At 37.3% G+C, this 25,992-nt stretch overlaps 1 long non-coding RNA gene across 1 annotated transcript; it reads right to left on the reverse strand.

Moving 5' to 3' along the window:
- Positions 1-42: 42 nt before the first annotated feature.
- Positions 43-25,637, reverse strand: LOC125692180 (uncharacterized). Its single transcript, XR_007376504.1, has 3 exons — positions 25,531-25,637; positions 24,678-25,057; positions 43-165 (listed from the first exon to the last, which is right to left on the reverse strand). It is a non-coding gene; the product is annotated as an uncharacterized LOC125692180 (long non-coding RNA).
- Positions 25,638-25,992: the final 355 nt, after the last annotated feature.

A 25,992-nucleotide genomic window follows, 5' to 3' on the forward strand; every position in this document is an offset into this window, starting at 1 on the left:
TAATGTCATCGCTTGTTCTATACCTTCTCTCATGATGACCATCAGCAAAATCTCAGTCTCATGCATCAGTCTTTCCCCATGCCATGAACCAACGTGCCGTGGGACCAGCATCACTTTCTCTCCCATGGTTCCCATAGCTGAGTCATCTGCAGTCAACAAGAAGACCTGACCCATAAACAGAAACAGGTATCAAAGGCAAAGAACGGTTCTACAGCTGCATTCCCAATTTATAGAAATATTAAATAGCTTTATTTACATCTTTGGATTTTCACAGCTTGTATTCATAACGATGACATTCAAGTTTGGCATTTCCTGACAGTTAATGATGTATGAAGATCAGGCTTGGTGCTTTCACCAAACATTTTACTCCAGCTATTCATTAGCTGCAGGGAAATCTCTCCTCCATTGGTCATTATTCCTTAATCATGCTCACGAATTCCACCCATTAAATGCACCCTGGGTATATGATGAAGCATTATAAGAGTGTGTAAATGAAAATTTTAGTGACCTTTTTTTCTACCTAATGGGTACTGTATGCTATTTGCACTTTTAGAGTTAAGGCCATTTCAGCTTTTTTCCATTATATAATCCTCCCCCCCACCAATGGTTTATAACTGTGCAATAAAAATTCACTCAGTTTGAATCTTGGCAAACAAGGTTTTAAGTTGGAAAAAAAGTCACTAAAGCCAAGTTGGAGTTCAAAGAGTGTGAAACATGAAGGAAGCTGTGCATTTCTGTGCTTATATAAATGTGTAACAGATTAATTCTTTAAATTTATTGAAATTTGACTACCATACACAAAATAAGGTCACAACTGAATGTGTTTTGCTTGGTCTGTGACTACAAGCATATTAAATATAGTACTTATTGTCAGACTACAGAATAAAGAAAGGTGGCACCTTGGAGAGAAAAATAATCATATGAATAACTAAATTGAACTTGAAATAAAGCTCAGAATATGACATTTTCCCAAGATTTTCTATTTAAGTAAGGAATTAAAGCATTCATTTAAATGAAACATGATCTGTCTCCCAGTCTCAGAAACTCAGAGGCCTCTTTCCCCTCAGAAATACACTGTAAATAGTAGTGATGTATTTAGATTATTTTTACTCATCTGTTGGTCCTCTTCTGGGATAGGATTCACATGGAATCCACCTACAGCTAAATGCTCTCATATATGAATTGGTTGTATAGAAAAATTTCAGAGGTAGCTGATGCAGGCTGCAAAACAGCCAGACCTTCTGGTGAGTGGATCTAAATCGATGCAATAATATAATGGAGAAAAGGAAACTTAAAACACAAAATAGTGTTCAAAAACATTACCCCACTGTAAGTAAGCAAGCTTTTTTGTATACTATGTAAGATAGATTACTTTTATCACGTTCCACATGTTGAGGGAAGTAGTGCACTTGATCTTTGTGAAAGAAGGAGCTGTTATGGCAAAACATCTCAAAGAGCCCAGGATTCAGATATTTACCTGTGTAAAACAGGTAGATGTTTCAATAACAAGTAGACTAAAAGAGACATGGTCTCTAAACATGTGAAAGTTGTCTTATGCTGTTGTTACACAGTCTGTTTTAATACTCTTTGCTGTTTAAGAATCTGTGAGCTCTGAAGTCATTCATGAAAGGATTTTAGGAACAACCATAGTGAGTGAGTGCTAGACCACTCAGGATTAAAAAGGCTTTTTTTAAGCCTTACTTAGAAAGAAGAAAGATGAGGAGAAGCACGAGCAGAAAGCCAAGATCTAAAGTAAACCGAAAATCTCAGGTCCTATAATGAACAGTGCAGTGATTTCTCTTTTGAAATATGCTCTGACTCCTCCTTTTAGTGGATGCTCCTCCATCCAGTAAATTGACCTTATTTTGTTTGTTAGGGCTTTATTTTTCATAAGAAAGTATCTTTTCAGCAATCTGCATTTTATCACTCGGTCTAGAAGTCAGTTTCTGAAACATTCGATTATTATAATGCCTCCATGTTTTCGTGGAAAAAATAACAGACATAGAGGGCACAGTAACAATATCTGATAGAGCCAATTCTCAGCTACAAAGCACTATTTTTCAATATAGTCACCACCATTAGCTGTGGTTTTTTTTACCAGCAATGACCAAGAGGCTGCATGCTGTACTTACACAAATCTGCACCAGCAAAGATTGTTAGTGCAGTGCTCTGTAACAGCCAAAATGCGCCACCAACCACCTCACTGTGGTCACATCCACTGGTTGTTCTCCCTCAGTGTTCACAAGTGTCAGTGAATGTCGGTGGCTGCCATTTTTTCTGCATGGAGAAATTCAGTACCACCTCTTTTCTTTATACACAGTTCCACATCAGATGCCATTGTGCCAGACTGCCCCTCTGCTGCCATATGTCAAATGGCAACAAAATGTAATGGAATACTGGCAGGAAGGTTCAACCTCCACTTCCTTATAACCAACATCTGCCTCTGATGTTATGAACAATCATAATATAATAGGAGACACTACTTTCAGAGCAGCCATCATATGTCCAATAAATATCATGTAACATGCATTATATAATGTGCATTTTATAATGAAGAACTAAGTAACTGTATGGCAGTCTTTGTAAAAACTCTAAAGATCTCCAGTTGAAGTACGTATACACAAATGATTAAAAACGTACCTTAGTAACAACAATTATATCTTTTCAAGCAATGTATTCCAATAAGTTAACAATGGAGAAAGAAAAAAATACAGTAATTTTATCAAAGATTTTTATTCTTATATGGATGTTCAGTGTTGTACTGAGAATAAGCTGATGGAGGCTACTCCAGGTTTTTCTTCAGAGATTCATAATGATGAGAAAGTAAGAAATCTATTCCATTTCACACTGTTTCCCACAACATTCTGACACAAAATATATTATGAGAACTTTGGCAAGCCCCTAATATAATAAAATATTCAGTTTACAAAGCAGAAATTGTGTCCCTTTTTCTTCCATAAATCTACAGTAACAGACACTTGTGGCAAAAAAAAAAAAAAAACAAAACATTTCTGAACACAGAGAAAATACAGATTACTACATAATCATGAGGTAATTGGTTGAAAGCCACCACGGCTGTTTTCTGTTGCAAGCTGTATAAAAGATTTTTGACTATTTTAAGTTCAGGACAAAATGAAGTGAGAGGAAGCCTCTGCAGATTTAACTTTTCTGGAAGTCACATGAGCAAGTGAAATGAGATCAACTTGTAAAATAAAGGCAAGCTGGAGCTGGAAAGATTTCTTCATGGTTGCTGCATTACTAAACTCAGAGGAGAACTAAAGCAATGTAGTTACCAGGCTGCATACATTGCTCTTATTTATTCCATACAGTCTTACATCAAGTTAATAGGTATGCACGGTAGCTCATTCACAGATCCACATAGAAACAGGACTTTTAAATGTACAAAATACCAATGCAGAAATTACTTTTCTTCCCAATAACTGCTGTACATATAACTGTCCTATGAACAAATAAGTGTTTTGTTAATCTCTCCCAGGAAGAAGTATTAGAATTCACTCACAAATGCAGTGCATCAATCCAAAGCATTTAGAATTATTTGATTTTCTTTGGGGCACAGGGTTTCTATTTGAACATACATAGGCAGAAACATCCTCCTCACCTCCCTCTCTCTCATGCTCTCTCATAAGAGCTGTTGCTATTTCCTGGTTGGATTTCTTCAAGCTTGTGAACTAATTTAATTTCACACCATTTAACTTATTTATGTCCACCACTAACTTAGCTTTCTAAGAAAAGGAAAAAAAAATGAGAGAGCGAGCAGAAAACACAAGGTTCAAGGAGGAGGTGGACAGAGGGCAAAACTAAAGGAGCCAGGCAGCCACGTATACTAATGCTGTCATGCAAAACATACAGGGCTATCAAAAAATGTGCATACAGCACACAGTGTAGCTCTGCAAACTAGTATCAGCTGGAATTGGTGCATTAGGTTAGCATCCTGCACATCCAGCTTGCTGTGGGGTGCCTCCAGTTCCTCCATGAGGTACGCCAGGTGATGATTCCCCCTGGCAGCAAGGAAGAGTCCATGAAGTGTGACTCTCACAGCTCAGCACTGAGCCAGCGCAGCTGCACATTCAACCAATTCCCCTGCCACATCCCAGCTGTGCGAGAATCGCAGCCCTGTGTCACCACTGAGGAAAAGTGCAGCTGGAGCAAGCAGCCGCTTCATTTCTTTCCTAGCAGCTCTCAAAGCAGCTCAGAGTAGCCCTTTGAGAGGTATAAGGCTAAGTGACATGAGTAGTCTGAATTTGCAACATCCCTTTCTGTGCTCTACCACATGACCAAGTTCTTTATACAGGCACAGAATACCAAGACAAATTTTTGTAATAGGAAAAATCCAGAAAATAAATGACCAACTTATCTGACTAGCACTATGGCAACATACATTTTCTGAAGTAGACTTATGAGCTCAGTTATAATTTGTGTGCCCTAGGCTGCCATTGCAAACTCCCATTTATAACATGAAGATAAGGCAGACACTTATATCCTTCCTATACCAACATGTAGATGGAATATTTGAACATGCTCTGGAAGGATGAGCAACCCCTGTTGCACATGCAGCATCCTTCCAATGGAGCTCACAGTGTCCTGGCCCTCAGGAGAATTCTGGAGAATCAGCTACTTAGGGCAGGCAGACCCTAGCTTCAGAACAGGGCTCAGCATACTCATAACAGCCCCTAGTCCCAGGACAGGTTATAGAATCACAGAATTGTTAAGGCTGGAAAAGACCTCTAAGATTATCCAGTCCAACCCCCAACTCATGCCCACCATGTCTACTAACCGTAATCTCTCAGGGCCACATCTCCACAGTTCTTGAACACCTCCAGGAACAGTGACTTCCCCTCTCTGGGCACCATGTTCCAATGCCTCACTATTCTTTCTGAGATGAAATTTTTCCTAATACCCAACCAGAATCTCTCTTGTAATTTGAAGCAATTACCTGTCCCTGACACGAATCTCAGTATGCTCGCACCAAACTCAGCTCTCACTTCCTTGAGATATCCATTTGGTACAGTTAAAGTCTTTGCAGGGGCAAATGCAGACACTCAGAAGAGTCATTCAAAAGATTGACACTGGGGGAGAAGGAACCTTAGTTCCAAGTTCTGAATGCAGCACGGGACAGTATCTACAGTTCTGTGTTGAATCTTTTCAATGTACAGTCACTTTTGGGATGTGCACCAGCATTATTTAATGACACAATGCCCGCTTTAGGGGTGGTAGCTGGAGTGGCAGAAATATCTCTTCCACCTGCAGAGAGCAAAGCTTACGCAAAATGATGCATGGGCTCCCACTTGGAGGAGGATGGGAACTGGTGCGTGGCTGGGGAAGGGACTCACATACTTCTGATGTCTGACGATGAGATTATCTTGTATAAACACTCACTTGAAATTCATCTCTGCATGGTATCACGGCTAATCTTGTCAGAAGCGTCATCTGGAGTGATGCAATGATATTATACAGGACTTTTACATTTTCACAGCTCCAGAAAGCTTTCCTCTCAGCAAGACACACTCCCTAACGCATTAAGATTTTTGTTACAGTGAACTACTACAAAAATGAAACAAAACTCCCTAAGCCAATGCTATCTTCTAACCAGAATTTCCCAGAGTTACCTATCAAGAGTATGGCTGGAAAAACATAAAATGTCTTCTGAGCACAGCATTAAAGGGAAGGAACAATTTCTTGTTCACAACTCTAAGTGGGGTTGTATTCTCTGGGAGAAGTACATCTGCCTTTCCTCGCACGTATTCAGAAGAAAGCCATCTCTTGTCCTGTTCACATAAGTTTGACATGCATGCCTATCTTTCTTAAAGAGACATTCATCCTCTGTTTTGTGAGAACAGCTATTGCAAATTATTTTCTTGAATTCAGAATAACACAGTGAACAGGTGAAATGTCTCAGAAGCAATAGTGATGTCTCAAAAACAAACAAACAGACAAACAAACAAAAAAAACCCCACATGCTCCTACTTTAAAATATCAAGATATTTGGAGAACGTGGTTAATAGTAGGAAAACAGTTTTTCACACACAAGAAAAAAATGTAACTTTCAGTCAAACTATGGCTAAAGACTAATGTTTTTAAAGCTGTTCCCTATCATTTTCATTTTGACTAAAATTTATTTTCAGGTCTTTAGGCACCAAATTCTGACCTTGCATAGGATATCTAAATGAAAGGTTAGATATCTGTCTACTTGAAAGAACACAAAAACTGAGAAACTCGTGCCGTAAGGACTGTATTACTGCAAAGATGTACAAATCCTTTTCTTTATACGCATATCAATAACTTTTAGACTCAAGTAAACAATAGGCTATTTAGGAAGTGTCACATAGAACTTATGGAATTTGTTGTGGTTTTTTTCTCCACCAGGAGTGTTTGATCTTAACAATAGACAAGTATGAGAATGATCAAGAAAATCTAAAAGTAATGTATCAATTAGAAAACTGTATTGGAAAACTTGGTTAATTAGCCTTACTGACATCTTCGTCAACAGAGCTGCTTTTTACTTCCACTCTTTCATCAAAGCAATATTCTTAAAATTGGACAAGAAAACCAAATTGTACAATTTCTTTTCCATATAGCAAAAAACACATCTGCCAAGCATCTTTCCCAGTCAACAGCTCAGAGTCACCCATGAAGACTGTCATCAACTCTCTCCATTACTGCCAGTGGCCCTAACTTGAATGTCATCATTAGGAAAACTTCTATTTCCATACTTACATATAATGTAAATTGGAGAAATAAATTAACAACAAACTGGTAACAGTTTTAAGTAATGTATTGCCACCATGCTATCATCTAATGGCTGCGAATTAACTTGCAAATATATGTAGTATAAAGAGATCCTCCCTAATAAAAATCCATACAGGCCATAAATAAATGGGAGCATATCTATATACAACAAAAGTCTTCTTTTCCTTTACATGACACTTGGCAAGATAAAGTTGTTTATAGCCTTTGTGACTTTGGAGAACCTTTTCTCTGAAGAGCTCCTTCACAAAATACTTACTTTTTTTTTATTATTATTTTTTTATTTTTTTTTTTTTTATGAGTAATAAACCCTTTTTGCTATTGCTCCCATGCAGAGGAGTTTAAATTAGAATTCATATGTGTGTTTCTTTCAAGAGTTAATAACATGATAGCTGAAAATAATTACTTCTCCACTTTAAGTTGGAACTGCATTTTTACCAGAAACTGCTCTCATTGAAATATTCAGAGCGCAAGACTATTTTCAATATGAACAGAAGCTTTGGGAAAAATTCTCTGCATTTACTGAAGTCTGGTAGTGCTGGCAAAAATTCAGGAGCAGCTGAGAATTTACTAATGCAAATGGAGGAAAAGCTTCAAAAAATTTGAAATCAAATATCTGCCCAACTTGTAGACACTGTGAAGAAGGCAATTAGACAATACTATTTCAAACAAACCATGTGTTCTACTAAGCAGAGATGATCCTAGATGGTGCTGCATAGGACCTTCAGCACTACTACTGCTTACTTCTATTCTAGTCCATTTGACAGATGGACTGGATGATCTTAGCAGACTTTTCCAACTTTAATGGTCCAGTAATTCCATGATTGTCACCCAGACTGCTCTCCCATGGGCTGACACCACGTGGTAAGTAGGCATAGTCCCACAGGGGGGACACAGCAGCATAGGCAGCCATTTACCCACGCCTCCTCCAAACCAGCTCTCAGGGATGCACAAAAGCATAGAGGTTGCGTTGACCCATGCTGAACAGAAGCTGGAGGCAGATGAGGGACATGAGACTAGGTGAGAGCAGCAGGGCACATGTGATCACTTTTCTTCATCATCTGAGTGCTGTCTCAAGGTGTTTGGTTTCAGCAGAAAGGTGCCAAATCATCAGAGGGAGCAGACGATGATGAAAGCTATAAATCTATTTAGATTAACTGAAATTTTCACCATTTGGCATAAAGTAGAAGAGCTAAATATTTTTTCTTGCAACTAATCTGTTTTGACTCTATGAAAAACATTTTCATTGCAATAAAGTTATTAAGGTCTTAGCACTTACTGTTTTGTAGTTAATATAGGAACTTTTTTTTCTCTGTCTGCCTTGCAATAAATTTCTTTGCACAGGTCGGCTCCTCACTCTAGTTCTCTTATTACTTCATTTAAGAGAATAATTTATTTTAAACCCCAAGCCAAACATAGGATTGAAGAGTAGAGGTTAAGAAATTAAATAAAAAGAAAATAAACTTTCACCTTTCATTATGCTTGTCTTAAGTATTTGCTTTATTAAACTTACTCAGTGTTTAAATCTGTTTTATTAAAAACCATCAGTGTTTAGCTTATGCTATTTTTAAAGCAGTCTGTACTGACTGGTATTTAATGGATGGTCCAAAACAGATTTAAAGGGGGTTGTTTGTTTTTGAAAAGCAAACAAATGTAGAATGCTCTACGCTAGGCGTTTGTATATAACAGTAAACATGCATAAAACTTTGGCCAGTGGTATACCAATTTTTTAAATCAAAATCTGAAGTGCATTTATTGAATCTAGCCTGACTACTTCCCAAAGGTATATTCCTATTGCACAGATCAGTGTTTATATTGGTGTTTAACTACAGCCTTTACATATGTGAAAGTCTCTTTAGGCATGTAAAGAAGCATATGTTGATAGTAAAAGGATTTTCTCTTTTACCCTTAAAATCTAGCTGATGCATCAAGAATCACTTATAATTAGCTCAGTTATCACCTCTCATTGAAATCAAGGTGAACTCTGTTACCTATTCAGATAACAGCAGCGTTGGACTACAGTGAATTTAGCAGAGTCGGAAAAAAGCCACTGAGTTAGAAATGTTACCTCCGAGCCACCACCCTAATGATATCCACTGGGAATTTTGCCAAAATAAGGACCATGATTAGGGCTTTCAAGTGTTATTATGTCTAAAGCAGTGTAATTCTAGCATCTTCATTGTAACATTGTTTTTAATAGCAGGGAATGTGGCGTGAACGCCTCTTTTATTTGCAACTGTTTGCCCTTTGTCTGTATCTGATTTGGTTTGGAAAGCTACAGCAAGAGGCAGAATGCCTCAATCCAGCAAAAAACGTTCCGGTTTCTGTAGTCCTTATAAAAATGTTTATCTAACACACAATAGCAGCAGCTATACAAGATAAAATGAGATCTTTCTCATTTGAATAGACAGCAGAACTCACTTGTGTGCTTAGTTTGCTGCAGTCCCTCCTGTCTTAGCCCCATCTGCAGTCATATTATCACCTGACTGGTTTCTCAACTCCTGAGGGTCATCAGCAGACTAACCTGAAGGTCCTTATGGGGCTGGTGGCTTCCAGCCCATGTTTTCACCTTCTGAAACCTGACATAACCATGCAGCACTCCTCATGGCTATTCAGTCATCCCACTAAGGGCCCAGTGGGTTTTCTGGGACCTCTCTGAGGAATCCCACAAGCTAGCAGCAGGAGCTATCAGCTTTCTGAGGGATAACTGGGGTCTCCCTGCACGTACTGGCAGGCACTGGATGCAATCCTCCCCATGTACTGCCCCATGTTGTAACTGAGCTTTATGAAGTAAGCTCAATGAAAGTCTGTTCCTCTTCCCTTCAAAAATACACTGATACTTTGAAGAAAAAAAAAAAAAAAAAAAAAAAAAAAAAAAAAAGCCCCCATTTTTTTCCATGTCAGAATGAAAAATGGGAATTTTTAAATCCCCAGTAGATAAGGCCATATTTGAGCAAAACCAAATTTCTGGACCTCACATGTTGCCACGTTGCAGAACTGTTGTTGTTGTGCAGTCAGCTCTAATTATGAACTAATTGGACTAGTTTTTGTTTCAGACATTTCTGTGAATAGCCTCAAACTACAGAGTCATAGCCAAACTTCTTCACTTAAAAAGTCATTCCTGACATTACACTGCTCCTGCGTTCAAACATACTGCACTGCATACTGCCCTCTTGGAACACTTTGGAAAGTAGGTAAATCAAAATTTGAAGCTCTTCAGTTTATTCCTAAATCTAATCCCTAGCATACTATAGAAATGGTAGCAAAAGGAAATAAATGAAAGAGTGAGAAGTCATACAAACAAATCTCTATCAGGTTCCCATGTAAGGTCACTTGAAGAGTTTGGTATGGTATTTTTCTTCTCCCAGATAGGGGAGCCTACATTTAATTTCTCTTTTCATTTTCTCCTCTCCTCTGCTCTTTCCCTTTCAATCTCCTCCTCCTTTCTTCTCCCCCAGTCTGAAATTCCATTTTCAGCCATATGTTTCTCATTGCAATCCACCTTCCATTTTTGGTCATACAGCAAGACGTGGTTTGAAGATCCAAGAAAGTCAGAGCGTGTTGACACAAGAACGCTGGATTCTAGGTTTTGTCAACACTGAGTTGAACAGCTTTGGGCCTTGAATCAATTTTAGCCTCCTTGACCAAAGAAACCCTGCCGAGAGTCAGACTAAGATCAACGAGAACAGATTTTCAAGTGAATAGAGCCATATATGTATATCTTGCACAACAGGAGAGTGATTTTTATTTTCTGTATTATCTGCTCTTGCTTTAATATTAAATCCAAACACTACTCAATTTTGCTTGGCATGCAGCTCTTCACAGCGAAACTGCAACAAAGCTTTTTTGTGAAGTGATACACAGGAGTGACAACCTCGATACAAACCTGAATTTCAAATATCAGATAGCTTTTTGCCTACAAATTGCAATAAATAGCAAACCTGAACAATTTCAATTAACCTATTCAGAAAGCACTGTTGGCTGGCAAATGACAGAAAAGCCTATTCCTTTTCCAAATGACTTGGGGAATTTCCTGTTAAAATACTGTGCTTCCCAATGTCTGGTAAATCTGGGCCACATGAATATGGGCACAATGGCTACCAGCTAGAAATCCAAACTCCAGTTTGCAATTCAAGTAAAAGCATGTGTATAAAGCTGTGGAATGAAGGAGAGTGTAAAGGAAGGAGAATTAAACTGATGTTGACATTATTTGAAATTTTTTTTTAATTCAAGCTCTGCCAGATTGCTAAAGATTAATCTCAAACTGTTTAATTTAATGTATCTTATTTCTGACTTCCAGCTAGCTATCAGCTGGTGTAATATAAGCTTTGATTTTGGCACTACCAAGTCTTCATCATGTTTACATTTTCACTTGCACTTTCTTTGGTTTTATTATAAGCAATTTCATGATTTAATGACACTTACTTTCCTGAATATGAACAGGTGTAGTTAATTTTAGATATAGGAAAGACACATATAAAATACCTATTTTCCACGTGTAGATATTTAGGATGTCAGCGACTAGAAAGATTCCTTAATTAAATAGCCATTTACAGGGAAAGTGAAAATGAAACACAGTGTTATCTAGTTTAAAATTCTGGATTAAGGATTGGGCTGATCTGATTTTGCATGAAAAGCTGTAATCATTTTTCTAGCCAGGACTTCAATCTCCACTTTGATAACATCTCTCTAATTTAGCTCAGACAAAGCTGTATTATAATCAGGAAATAGGGAAAGACTGGCAACATATAATCACAGCAACCAGCAGTGAAAATACATATTTGCTGCATGAGCAGAATCACTCTAGCATAATCCATTCTTTGGAAGAATTTGATCCAAATATCTCAAACTGCTCAGAAGTATTGCCTCTTCACAATAGCATACTACTACATGTGCACACACTGGGGGTGTGAATTCAGACTGCATCTGCCTGCTGTCACTCTTTCCCACGTGGTTCTCATCTAGGAAGTCTCACTGCTCACTGGGAGTATAAGCCAAGAAGCCACATTCCCAGCATCCCTGGCTTTGGTACTTGAGCCTTTTCTAGCTCCCTCTGTCCTGCCTAAAGAAAAGCCCCACTCTAGGCTAAATTTACAACTGCTGATCTGGTTTTAGGATCTTTGGCAGGTTCCCAAGATGACATACTGCTCTGTTCAGATGCCTCCAATGACTGGCAGTGACAAGCCTAAGTGAAGGGAATTTTTTTTATAAAATTCACAAATATGAAGTTCAGTTTTTTTACTCAGTGAAGATAGGCAATACAATCTGAACATTCAGCATGTCTCAGAAATGTTATAATGCTGAAATGCCTGAAACTGTAGTCCAAATATTACATCTCACAAAAATGCTGTAAGACTTCACAGGTGTGAAGACACACAAGTAGGAGGCAAAATATTTCCCATCTTCCAATTTCTTGAGAAAATTTCACAGCCAGAGAAAGTTGCTCTGATTTTGAAGCCCACTAGAGAAATTCCAACAGAGGCAATTAAATTTTGAAAATGCATGAAGCAATGAAAAGAAAGGCAAAAAAAAAACAAAAACAAAAAACCCTGCATGTATGTCTACAGTATTTATTCTTTTGGGGCACAGATTTCACACATAGCATCTGTGGGAGAAACTGAAGTGTGTAGTGGTATTGAAAACAGAGAATAAGAAATTATAAAAAAAAGGCAATAAAAGAATAGAAGACAACTTCTAGACCTCACACAGCCTCTGTTAAACAATGGGAAGAAAATCTTTTAGGAATTCAATAAGACCTGAGAAGAAATAAAGGGCTGTTGGAACAAATGGCTGCTGGCTCAAGTTCTACTGAATGACCTTGAGTGTGCACATTAGAGCTAGTTGTTACATCAGGCACCGAAATAGAGAACAGACCATAAAAAACCCTGAACATTTCCTCCCATAAGATTCCTTTGTTATAGGACTCTCTTGTAGCATTTAGTAATAATTTCCTCTCTGACTAATGTTCTTGTGCAAATTATAATGCCATTATATTGTGATGTGAGCTTTTCCCTCATTTCTTAGTTACTTCATTTTATAGAAGTTTGTCAGCTGCCAGCCAATACTGAAAAGTTACTAATTTCAAGTGAGTTTAACCGTGCATAGAAACTGAGGAGCAAGCTCTCAAAATATTTCTTTAGCAACGATTGACTGAACTTGTATTTGTCTGCTTTGCTGGAAATCACCTGAATTCAGCTTCACCTGAATTCTTCGCCATGACTACTTCTGCTCTGACAAGGAAGAATAGATACATTGACAGTAGGAAGAATAGGAAAGATTGAGACCAAATCTGCTCTTGTTTACCCCATTTTCATGGTAGGCTGATCGTAGGGTTACTGCAAAACTTCTCCTCCATTCTTTTCTGTAAAACATTGTTGTTAGGTTGTTTTTTTTTTTTTACACATACAGCAGAGCCAAGGAAGTCAGACAAATCCAAGCAAGGAAGAGAGTTGCTCAGACTGTTCCTTCCTGTGAGGTTGGCTGCATCCAGTTATCAAAGTAAAGGTATTCTGAAACATCAAGAACTTATTGCTCAGCTGTAATTTCTCTTCTGATTGTTCAGAATACTCCTCTCACATTTTCATTCTTTACACTCTGGCACATTCTATAACTCCTAATGCACTTTCCAGGTTACGTCTAGTGGTGTTGATGCCTTCAGAAGTTATTATTCTCTCCAATTCACTAGCAGATAACTTTGATTCAGTTTCATTTAAAAAAAAAAAAAAAAAAAAAAAAACACCTGAAAATAGATGTAGCATGATTGATGCACTAAGAAAGCTGACTTCGGAAATTCATCTAGTACTTGCACAAAAGACTGGAGAAAAATGCTTATAAAGCAACTCATAGGAAACTTAGGTTGCAGGAGGAACCAGAAAACCTGTTTGTATGTTCACGGTTGGAATCAAGTCTGAAATTGCACCATTCTTTCTAAGGAACTCTGCTAAAAATACTAACAAGACTGCTTGCTGGCAATTGGTGCCTGGCAACAACTCAAATGATCAAGAAAGACATCTTCTTGTTCTGAACTACCTCAGAGAAACCCCACAAATTGGATCTCACTCATTCTAAAGAAAGCATTCGGAGAAAGAGAATATTTCAGCCCTTTGTAAGTTTCCAAAAATGATTCCTCCTCCTGGCTGTGAAAGTCAGCATGATTTCTTTATTCTTCGGTCTAGCTTTGTTCGAATTTAACACAAAGAGCTTAAATTCTGCATTGGAACAAAATACACTGCCAAGTACTAAAACTATTAAATCTTTTCTCTGTTCCTCATGAATATCACATGCCCTGCTGAATTAGGTTGTTCACAATAGTTGGAGCTTAGTGTTGTATGTATTAAAAAGAAAATGCTTGTGATAATGTGTATATAGATAGACTCTTCTGCAATGAATTTGTTCCATCTTTTTCCAAGATGCTAATTAAAGAGATTCATAAAGGTTGCAGTGAAAGCTATTAGTTTTGCAAGTTATATTCATCTTGCAGTGCCATTTTCAGAAGCAAGATCCGTGTGGTAACAGAAACACTTCAAAATCATAAATAGATGTCTTTATGTTTTGTTTTTTTTTTTAAATAAATTAATTGTACCAGTTTTGTGGACATTTCTGAGCAGCTGGCAGACCAGTAAAGCAACACAATCAGTTAAGTGCTGCTCACTTAGCCATCCTACAATTAATAGAGAACCTATTCTTTCACAAACCGAGCCATTACATCCAACATCCACAAAAATAAGTAAAACAATTCATAGAAGAAGTGGAAGATAGTAACACCTTGCATGAGCAATATGGGATTTTAATCTAATACTTGATCTTACCAAAGGGCAAGGATGAGAGACAGAGCATCTGGGGATCTGCTGGGATGAAACTGGCTCTAAGGCTCTGAGCATTGCCAAGGAACACAGGAGTATGCTCAGATTGATTTGACACAATCCTTTGCAGTGAACCCAAAGTGAGAGCTGAACACAGATACACAGATGTCCATGGTCGAATGCCTGAAGAAACAGGCGCAGACTTACTAGTTAGTGAGGACAGCCTCACCTCAACAACCATCCCCTCACAGGATGGTTTTTGGAGGCCAGCTAGGAAACAACAAACAGGAGTGGAAACAATTGGTTCAACTATCACACCTTCCGTCTCTCTTGGCTTCTTCTCCTGGATGCCTCCCCTGAGCTGACAGGAGCAGTAGGAAAAAAATAATTTCTCATCAAATGCCATCAAGTGAAGACAACACTGCCAATCGCAACAGGACATTACAGGGAGTGTCTGTAACTACCAGTTGTGAGCTGACAATAAAGTGTCCAGATTCCCACTGCTGTGACTGATGCTCAAAGCACTGTATGTCTGCCACTGGTCACACTGGGAGGTTAAGAACACACAGTTTCTGTCTCTCAGGGAAAAGGAAGAGGAACATGTTGGTAAGGAGCACAAACATGAACAGCAGTCAGATTGAGCAGTGGACAAGATTGCAGTGGTCATAGGTTATTTCGCACCAAAATGACACACAGTTATTAACACCAAATGTGAGGTTTCTAAATTAAAAGTAAAGCCTGATCAAGTATGAGAAGATGAAGTGTTATGTTAAAACATGGTGTATTTTTAAACACGGTACCTATGCTATATTTAGTTGCATTTTTCCACAGATTGCAAAAATGCATCTATTGTATCTATACAACTAACACTGATAAGGAAATGAAGAGGGAGGAAGAAAATAAAAAAAGAAATCTTAAAAAAAAAAAAGAAAGAGAGAGAGATCAAGTCAGAGAAAGTATGTATTATGAGAAGCTTATATAGAATATCCAAAGCTCAAACTGGTCTTTTTTTTCCATTGAATTACGCTCCAGTCTGATTGAATTAAGATCACTTCTAGGAATGACTACTTTGTAGCTACAGTTTGGATGACGTTAGAGGCTGATAGGCTCTGTTAGCATGGTCTTGAAAGGGAAAAGGAAAAATAATAATGGTGTTTAACAATTTTTTTTATTAAGCAAGTTAATCACCCAAAATTGTAACAACCTTTCACTCCAGCCAATTGACTTGACTCTATGATGTGGGTTTTTTTGTGCAGACTTGAAAACATTCTCAGTCTTAGAAGTAACAGCACTCAATCATCAGCCATGTCACAGCTGAGTAATAACCTAACAGACTACAAATTGATTGCCACTTCAAATTGTGATAAGAAAGGACAGTCTTGGTGCTGTTTCTCTTCTTGTGCAATAAAAATCTACCACATAATCTGCTCTTTGCTGATAATCCAAATGCAATAGGAGTCTTTTTAGTAGAAGATCTATAGTCTTCAACAGTAAATACAAGCAAGTATAATTTTGAAATCAAAGCCAGAGAAAGCCTGCTTATAGTATCTTTGGTGTTATAGAAGAGAACTGAAGAAAATCTCTGATACATTTGAAAATACTTGGAAATTTTCCGTTTCCAAATGTTTGTTTGCCACACTGATGACATAGTTGATATATTAGGTATTAACTCTTGTACTTGGATCCTTCCACAAGCTTTTCACATCCCTGTGGCAGCACAAAGTCATTTCAGCATCCTGAATGGTCCTACCATGAGATCGAAGTGGACAAAGCTCAGACTTCAGCCTTCCACAAGAGAGTGGGAGTAGGTCTGCCTGTATAAGCAGAGCTTAACTTTAAATTGTTCACATGCCCAAAAACGCACCAACATCTGGAGCTCTGCTATTAACCCCTGTGCTCACTGGGGCACATACTGAAAACGTCAGCTCTGTCTTTCAGTAGTAAATCTGCTGCTTCGGGTTCTTATAGGATATCTGGAGAAAATATCTGCTGCAATTTTGAAATATTACAGTAAACTCATTTTCAAGCTTTAATTTCATGTAGCTTAAAACTCATTTGTTCTAAGAGTTTCTGACCATCTCGCATCTTTTTTCCTGGATCTCTGACTTGAATTCAGTGGGTCATATGTTTCTTTGATTTCACAGCAATTATATATTATTATATACATAAAAAATGTATGTAGTTATTATAACCATAGGAAGGAGGAAAACAGATTAAGTGTCTTAAAAATAAAGAAATAATAAAGAAAAATAAAGAAATAATAAAGAAATGATTGCTATTAGTAAAGTTTAAAAGGAAGAGGAAGCTGAAAGTTTAAATCACCTTGTTAAGCTTGGTAATGAATTGCTTAAACAGGAAAATGAAAGTACATGAAAATGTTACCTCTTAAACTTGTTAATATTATTTTCTAACTCAATATGTTATGTTTGGAGTTGTCTAGTTCATACAGTGATCCATAATTGTCACCCAGAAAATATTAAGAATCTTGCAATAGTACTGAATTACAATCAGATTTTTTTCTTTAACTTGCACATCCTTCCATCATTTATGTGCACTACTGAAAAAGAAGTTAGAATGTGGTCAAGTCAAACAAATACAGTGCCCATTAGAAAATACAGAAGCAAAGCACAGTCTTTGGTTTTGAAGTTATTTGCTTAAAGTGAGTAAACAGATAAACACTGTGTACATTTATTTGCATGTGCATTCCAATCAAGTCACTTGAACTAATAACAATATTAGAAATTAAGTTTCCTAAATATAGTTACACAGATATCTGATAGAGGAAGAGAAAGAAGAAAAATACATGCAAATACACCTATTATTCTATTTAGACACTACAGCATGAGGCAAATCTTATCTATGGAGACTTATATTAAGAAAAAAAAAAAGAAGAAAGGAAAAAACAACATCCTGGAAGAGACAAATAAATAGGCTGTTGCCTTAAAAGGAAAAAGAGCTCTAGAAAAGAAAATCTACGTAAGAAGGAGCTGAAATATTAATCATAGGGTCATAGAGTTCTTAGAGCAGGAATGAACCTCTGAGAGTCATCTAATCCAACTTCCCTGCAATGAACAAGGATACCACAGCTAGATCAGGTTGCCCACAGCTTTATCCAACCTCACCTTGAAAGTCTCCAAGAACGGGGCATCAACCACATCTCTGGGCAACCTGTTCCAGTGACACAGAAGCAATGGGGATGAAGTACTAGTGTTATACCTTCTGGAGCTTAACAGAATGTTCACTTTGAGCATGATAATCTAAAAGACTTGGTATATAGAGAAGTCATGTCCAGAAATATAGCACATTCATCTGGCCTTCTGAATTTAACTACTGAGTAGAGGAAGAAATAGATCAGCACAAGGATTTCGTTTTGTAAAACATTATAGCTTTTTTTATAAGATTTTGTGATGAGGGTCTTTTCAAATGCAAATAGTACTCATCAAGGTAAGTGACATTTCCAAAAGAAGAACTGCTTATGCTTGCATGAAATTAATGAATTCATTACATGAAAACACCTTTCCAAAAAGGGTAGAAAGCGTTAAGTCTGCATAAAATGGTAATCAAGTTACTATACATCCACTGAATTACTGTACCTATTTTCCTTAAGAATAAAAGTAGACTAAGGTCTAAATCCTTTCATGGGAAAAGCTGGTAACAACAAGAGAGATTCATGCACACATTTTAACAGCAGTGACATTGTTGCATCTGTAATGGTTGAAGGGCATAGGAAAGGAATCATTATTAAGGAGGTACAATATCTTTTTATGAGACTGACTGACACAGCTGTAAAATACTGAAAAGAACTTGGACAAAGATGTCATAGCCCAGAAGGAAAGCATATTCAGAAATATGCTAAATCAACTATAGATTCCTCTTGTAGAGGAGGACATCCTCTGTCAAGGCTGCCAGTATGAGACGGTTTCACCCTAGCCAGAGCGCAAGATGTGCCAGTGGGATCTAATTAAATGCAGCTGTGCCTATGCATGCTTACTACTTTAAAATAAATATATTAGCCTGTTAGAAGAAATCATATTTTGCTAGAGAATGAAATTCTGGGAATAAACCAGGAGAAATGCCATTCAAAGTGATTTGTTCTGCAAGAATTTTATTTATGACAGCTATACTTAAAATTATATTGAAGTGCTGGCCAAAGCCAGACTTAAATTTAAATTAGGATTAACCCTGACTAAAGTTTATCCTTAAGAGCATGGCTTTGTATTTATGCTTGAGATTCAGGTCAACAGTTTTCTCTCTGGTCCTATGCCTGCACTTGAGCATGTGGAGTGAGTTGAAGTTGATGCATCTACTGAGGAAGTAAAAACAATTGCAATGATTTATACTCAAGAAGTCCCATTAAGTTGTAATGAAGTGTAAACACTTATTACTGAGATAAAATTTAAAACCTTAAACTAAGGTAAAAAGCTTTATGGTCATATCCAAGAGCTCAAACACTTTCTACATTAAATCAAGATGGCATGCCATGAGAGAGTGGCCAAAACTAGGATTCATTCTGGAAGAAAAATGTGATGAGGGATCACTAGAGCATCAATTCTGCCTAACATTATAAAAAGTGTCTCTATGGAATTTGGTTGTCCTTTCCTTCCTACGCATGCCTTGAGCAGGAATCAGCTCTCAGAAGTTTTCCAGTCAGTTTAACATTAACCTAACCATTCCCAGGATCAAAACATGTGTGTGTATACATATAAACAACATTTAGTCAGTTGCATGTTCAATATAATTTGTTGATTTTGCATTCATTATATACATATGTATTTATATATGTATATGTATACACATACCCACAGAAATCTCTCCTGTTGCACAAAAAGATACAGTTATACATGTGTATGTGTTAGCCTTACACATGTGCTAGTTTGTGTGTTTAATTCTGACAAAGTTATTAGGAGGAAAATTTAAAAAAAATAGTAAAAACCTACTTTCAAAGAACTGAAAACATGTTTTTGAACATTATATAATTAATTTAACCCTAATTTGTTAGAAATGCTATTCACAAGTTTTGCAATGTTATGGCCATAAAAACAAATTGAACTGGGGCATTGTCCTATGAAGCGCTTTTTCTTTTCCAAGTTATAAATCCAGAAGTTATTGAATGCAACTGTGTATGTAATATAGTGACTATGAACACACTGGAAATCTCAACTCAGGCTGGAACCAATACAGATAGGGAGTTCCCTACCCATTCTATTTTATATCAGAAGAGTGATTCTGAGAAAGGTTTTGTTAAAATTTAGTCTGGATAGAGATTCAATTTTAAGAGTTGTCTTAAAAGTTTATTTATACATTCCTTTAAAATCTTGCAATTTGTGCAAGACCTTTGAAAATTACATAAAATAAGAGTGATGTCAAAGAATGCACCATGGTTTTAGGTACGTAGGTAGATGTTAGAGATCATTTTAATGAATATTAGAGTGGAATCATTAGAAACTTCAGACCACTTCACTTATCATAAGTAGTCCCTGGAAACTGTAGAATATTATTTCTAAAATTTTAGGTTTATTCAGGTTAAGCAAAGATAAAGGCAACAAAGAAAGACTATCAAAGAACAGTTGATAAAGATGGCATTCCCTCCTCCTTAAGAACATTCAAGTAACATGGCTCTCTGTACCATTTAGACTTTTGTTTTGTTTTGTTTTTGTTTTTTTTTGGGTGGGGGGGGGGTTGCTTGTGGTCATGCAGTTAAAGAGAAAGAACACTTGTAACTATCCTTCAATAACTGGGTTGTTGCAAGTTTTGAAGTTTTCATCATAGATGAAAGTCTAATATTGAAAACTTTTGTTCTCTTCTCCCTCTTGATACAGTAGGTGTAACTGGATCACCCGTACTTGTTTTATTATGAACTTAACATAACAATGACAGGTGAGACAAAAGAGAGGATAAACAAATAGTACCTCTGTTTCTTGTACACAAAGGTGTTGTTATTTTTCTATTATATTTCAACTGTAATATATATTTGCATACTTTCTTTAGAACAACATATTAAGCAGCAACAAAACTGAAGACAAGAAAAATTCTTCATTCATTAGAAAAATTCATCCCAAATTTCAACCCAGACTGCTCTGGTAATGCAGACTTACTCTGGATACTTTCCTTTCCTTCTTCCTTTCCTTTTTCCTTTCCTTTTTCACAGAATCACAGAATCACAGAATCACCCGGGTTGGAAGGGACCTCAAGGATCATGTAGTTCCAACCCCCCTGCCTAGCAGGGCCACCAAACATACACACTCAGATCAGGTTGCCCAGGACCCCGTCCAACCTGGCCTTGAACACGTCCAAGGACGGGGCATCCACAACCTCCCTGGGCAGCCCGTTCCAGGGCCTAACCACTCTCCTAGTAAAGAACTTCCCCCTAACATCCAACCTAAATCTTCCCTCCTTCAACTTAAAACCATTTCCCCTAGTCCTGCTGTTGTCAGCCCTTTTGAAGAGTTTACTCCCCTCCTGGGTGTAGGTTCCCTTCAGGTATTGATAGGCTGCAATGAGGTCACCCCGCAGCCTTCTCTTCTCCAGGCTGAACAAGCCCAACTCCCTCAGCCTGTCCTCATAGGGGAGGTGCTCCAGCCCCCTGATCATCTTAGTCGCCCTCCTCTGGACCCTTTCCAAAATCTCAATGTCTTTCTTGTACTGAGGGCTCCACACATGGACACAGTACTCCAGATGGGGCCTCACAAGAGCCGAGTAGAGAGGGACAATCACCTCCCTGTCCCTGCTGGCCACCCCTCTCCTGATGGAGCCCAGGATCCCATTTGCCTTTCAAGCTGCCAGAGCGCACTGCTGGCTCATATTCAGTCTCTCGTCCATCAGGACCCCCAGGTCCTTCTCTGCCGAGCTGCTCTCAAGGACTTTCCTTTTTTCCTTTCCTTTTTTCCTTTCCTTTTTCCCTTCCCTTCCCTTCTTTTAAGTCACTTTAGCTGCTACAATGTAGAGAACTGCTAGAACAGTGTCCTCTCAAAATGCCCACTATAGTGAAGTAGGCAAGAAGGCTTTGCCAGAGACATGGAATAACTGACCGAGCACTGACTCTGAGGAGAATGAGCCAGACAGAGATAAAATGCAATGCTACACAAGCCCTGCCAGCTTCCTGATATGCTGCTTACTCTTTCTAGTTACACTAGCAGGCAAGTATGTAAAAAATTTGCCCTATAAGCATCCTTGCCCTCAGATTTGCACCTAACTTTTGAGGAGCTGCAGTAACAGGCAGTAACACAGTTGAAATCCTTACACCAGAATTGTTCATTTAACCTCTCAGGAAACCAAAAGGAAGACATGGGTAAGGAGGAAAAAGATGCATTTTTATATATAGTTTCATAAATTGCTTCTACCTAGTTGTGTCCCTCTTGAGTGCAAGGGTAGCAACCTGCAGATCTGAGTTCACTGCAGTCCAACTTTCCCAAACTTGAGAAACATTAGTAGCAGAGGTCCAAGCATAATCTAAAATTATCAGAAAGGTGAATACAATTTCTTCCCTTCAGATGTACAGATGTATACCTGATATCCTACAAAATTACTTCCTCCAGTTGCTGGAGTTTAATCCATAAACATCTGTTTATTATGACAAAGATAACAGGTCAGTTAGTATTACTAGATTATAGTAGCTGAATGTCATATCAAATAATTACATCTTTAGTAACTTTATGGTTTATTGTTCAAGACTCTGCAAAATTTGACTGACCATCCAGTAAATCTTGCTTTCTACGTTATAAAGAGGGGGTTTTGCTCTTTACCTTCATCTTTACTACTGAAAATGCCATAAAATACTTAACAATGAGTTACTGTCTGCATTCTCAATCTGAAGTTTTTATGTAAATAGTCCACACATAATTTATAGCGTCCATGTTTGCATAACATTCTAGCTTATTGGCATTTGTCCTATTAATATACTGTTCAGAAAATTACACACCAGGGTAATAAAACATTGTTTTCCCAATACAGCATTAAAGAAAAAAGACAACACAAGGAGAAGTCAGTCTTGGAAGATTTGTCTGTTAAAATATTTTAAATTTAAAGATCACAATGAGTACATAATTTCATGAGGTAAGGAGCCACTAACCATTTATTAGAACAACACAGAAGAGATTTGCTATTATACAAGAATCCAGGGAAGTCTACAATTCTTCAGCATGGGCATGAATGTTACTTATATTCCAGAGTCCTTAGCAATGACAACCAGCTCACACTGACAGAAAGAATTGCCATAGCCTGAAGAAATACAGTCTGAGAAAGAAAAAACCTGGCAGGACTGAAGGAGACTAGATAAGATAAAGGCAATTGTCTGTGCTCACCAATTCTTGCTAATGAGAATTGAAAAGGCCCAAATCCCAGAGTAGGATATTTTGCCTATATACAGTTGATCCTGAGACCTTAGTATTTTTAACATCTGTGCACACAAGTGTTTGGCCCAAATAAGCAAATATAAAGAAAAGTCACTGCATGGGGCTAGGAAATTAAGTTTGTGCACCTTCAGTTAGTCAAAAATATTTTCTTCAGTTTACTCACTATTTTGTTGTGTATTTATTGCACATGCATCTTAAAAAAGCACAATAGTATTTGAACTAGAACATGTAGCATGAAAATGTGCTTAGCAAATTACTAAATTTAATTCAGGAAAAAATCATATTACCTTCAGAGCACTCTGTTTAAGAAGAGCATACAATTTCTTCATTCGTACGGTTAACTTTGTTTAATTTTCAAGCCTTTCTTTCTCTTCATTCATCTAATGCTCCAGAAAGATGAAAAATACAACAGCCATTCTTTCCTCAGAAGGTGGTTGGAAGGAAGAAAAGGCAAATCAAAAGTACCGAGGAGTAAGTTGATAGCAACAAAAGGTTTCCATACTCCCAGAATATCAGGGGACTCATTCTTGCTCAGCAAAGACATATGTAATTTTGCCACAGCCTCTAAGATAAAAGATAGTATTTTACCTTCTCAAAACAATAATACATCTATCAGATTTCAATATCCACAAATCACTTCCAGCAAACAGGCTAAACAGTGGATGCAAAACTTGTAGGTGAAGGATAGAAACAAAATAGAGATTAAACTAAATTTTAAAGCAATTATAGACTTAAAGCATCATTAATATGCATAAATGATTATTCAGTTTTAAAGTTTTATCAATTTCACTAGTATGAGCACCGACTTCTAAACTACCAGCAATTTATTCTTACTCTCTACAAGTAAGCTACAAACCCTTCCTGAGCTCAGTACACCCCTGTTTCTGTAACAATAAAAATCAGATAAATATTCTCATTCTTTGTTTACTCCCTCCCATATCAACACACTACCAGAGATGGAAGGTGACAATTTGAATAAGACAGCTTCAGTAGTGTTTTTCCAGCCGCAGGATAGGCATTTCATTATGACACCAAAGAACCCAATAAAACCATGTAACTATTGAAACATGTAATTCTTCAGATCCTTGCTAACATACTTAACTTGAGCAACTCCAACAGTAACTCTAGCAATGCTAGCAGTCACATGCTGAACAGTCTTCTTAAAGTACTTTGGCTTCAATGACACTTAGACATATGTGTAAGTCTAGGAGAGATCAGGATTTAATTAAGAGTGCAATAGATATTGAGCCAGTATTTTTAAAAGTATTCTGGCCCCAGGCTCCCATCAATCATCTTCTTTCCCCTCACAAAATTCAATCCTTATGTCTCATATTTACTAAATAGTAACATTGCATTTTCCATATTTGTTGATATATTATGTTCTCATCATGTTATTGTTCACCTGCAATTCATACAGGAGCAGTGCCGAACAGGGTGCTATATGAAGGTTCAAGTTACATAGCAATGTAAAACAAAACAAAACAAAACAACCAAAGCAAAAAGCAGAGATATTAAAGATAAGCATAGAAAAGTTATGTTTGAGGCAGACTTTCTTTTTCAACCCAACCTTAGTGCTAGAGCTCAGAAAGATATCTGGTGTAATACAATTAGACATTAAGAGAACCTGAAGGAAGGAAGAAAAAAAAAAAAAAAAAAAAAAAAAAAAAAGCAGATTCTGCTTTGTGCAATAACAATCAGTTTCTGATGCTAGCTACATGGGGAGAATGTTCCTCTGTATATCACAGCAGCAGTCACATACCTTAGTATTAGGTCTCTAGAAGGATTGTCTTCAATTTATCCAACAGCTGAGTCTTCTGCATTTGCTTCAGTTTTCTTCTTCATTTGCTTCCATCAGGGCTTGTACCTGCTGCTTTTGAGCACTTTCCTGGACTTCTCCAGTCTGTACTGATTAGTGATCCACTGCATTGATATTGACGAGGATTTCACATTGGTTGGGTACTTCAAATGTGAAAACATGATCAAAGTCAGGCTGTTCCTGTTGTTTCTTTATACAGACACAATTTCTTTTTCTTTTTTTCATTTATTTTTCTTTAAACTCTGTACTTTATTTATATATCTTCTGACTGGTGGGATCAAGCAGTGTTGTGCCTTCTGTGTTTACCTTTCAGATCTTGATATCTGAGTAAGCAAAGAAAGAAATTTTGCTTCTTTTCAGACATCAGATAAAATGATAACACCACCAGCCCACATATAAACAGATTTCTCAAAACTTTTCAGAAAATAATCAGCATCAATAAATGTTTAGTTTCCTTTCTCTATATTAATTCTTTATCTTAGACTGGCAACAGTGTTTGCTATATGAAACACAGCCAAATATTTTCTTACTTTGCCTACCAAAACACCATCTGAGTTGTATAGATCTCTCCCAATTAGAAAAGAACACTTTGGGTAACAATAACTACAATCTACACTCTTAAAAGAGGGTTAGGCACAGTCTGTACAACAGTAGTCAAAGAAAGCCTTTCACATTTCGTCCTCCCTGATCTTACTCCTCAGACATGCTTCAAGGGACTGATTTTCAAACAAACTTTTGACTGATTCATCTAATTAAGGCAATGAAATTTGGCAGAAATGTGAGAGAAGCTGCCCACCAGTCACATATACATGACCCTTTCTTCCCCAGCTTCCCTCTGCAGGCTTGCAATCAAATAGGAATTATTCAGCTGCTAAAAAAACCACTACTGCAGGAGCCTTAGCTAGGTACATCCCCATCTATATCTCTAAATAACAGCTGTGCTTAAGGATAATTGAAATGTTTCATTCTAATCCAAGTCAGTTGTTAGATTAAGCATAAAGACATGAGATAAACTGCAATACGTAGAGCTAGACATAAAATCTGTATAATTTTTAAGAGCTTAGACAAATGGGAAGAGATAGCAAGATATCTGTTATTCATCTAATTATTAATAACCTTCAGAAATGAACACAGAGCAAGATAGGTGCTTGTAAACTACCTTCTTAATTATTAATTGAAGGACAGTGCCTTTACAGTTTGTACTGCTTTAATAACTGAGATTAAAGACACGCTTAGCTCAAGTATCATGTAAGGCTAA

Source organism: Lagopus muta, chromosome 4, assembly GCF_023343835.1.
Source record: "Lagopus muta isolate bLagMut1 chromosome 4, bLagMut1 primary, whole genome shotgun sequence".
Taxonomy (NCBI): Eukaryota; Metazoa; Chordata; class Aves; order Galliformes; family Phasianidae; genus Lagopus; species Lagopus muta.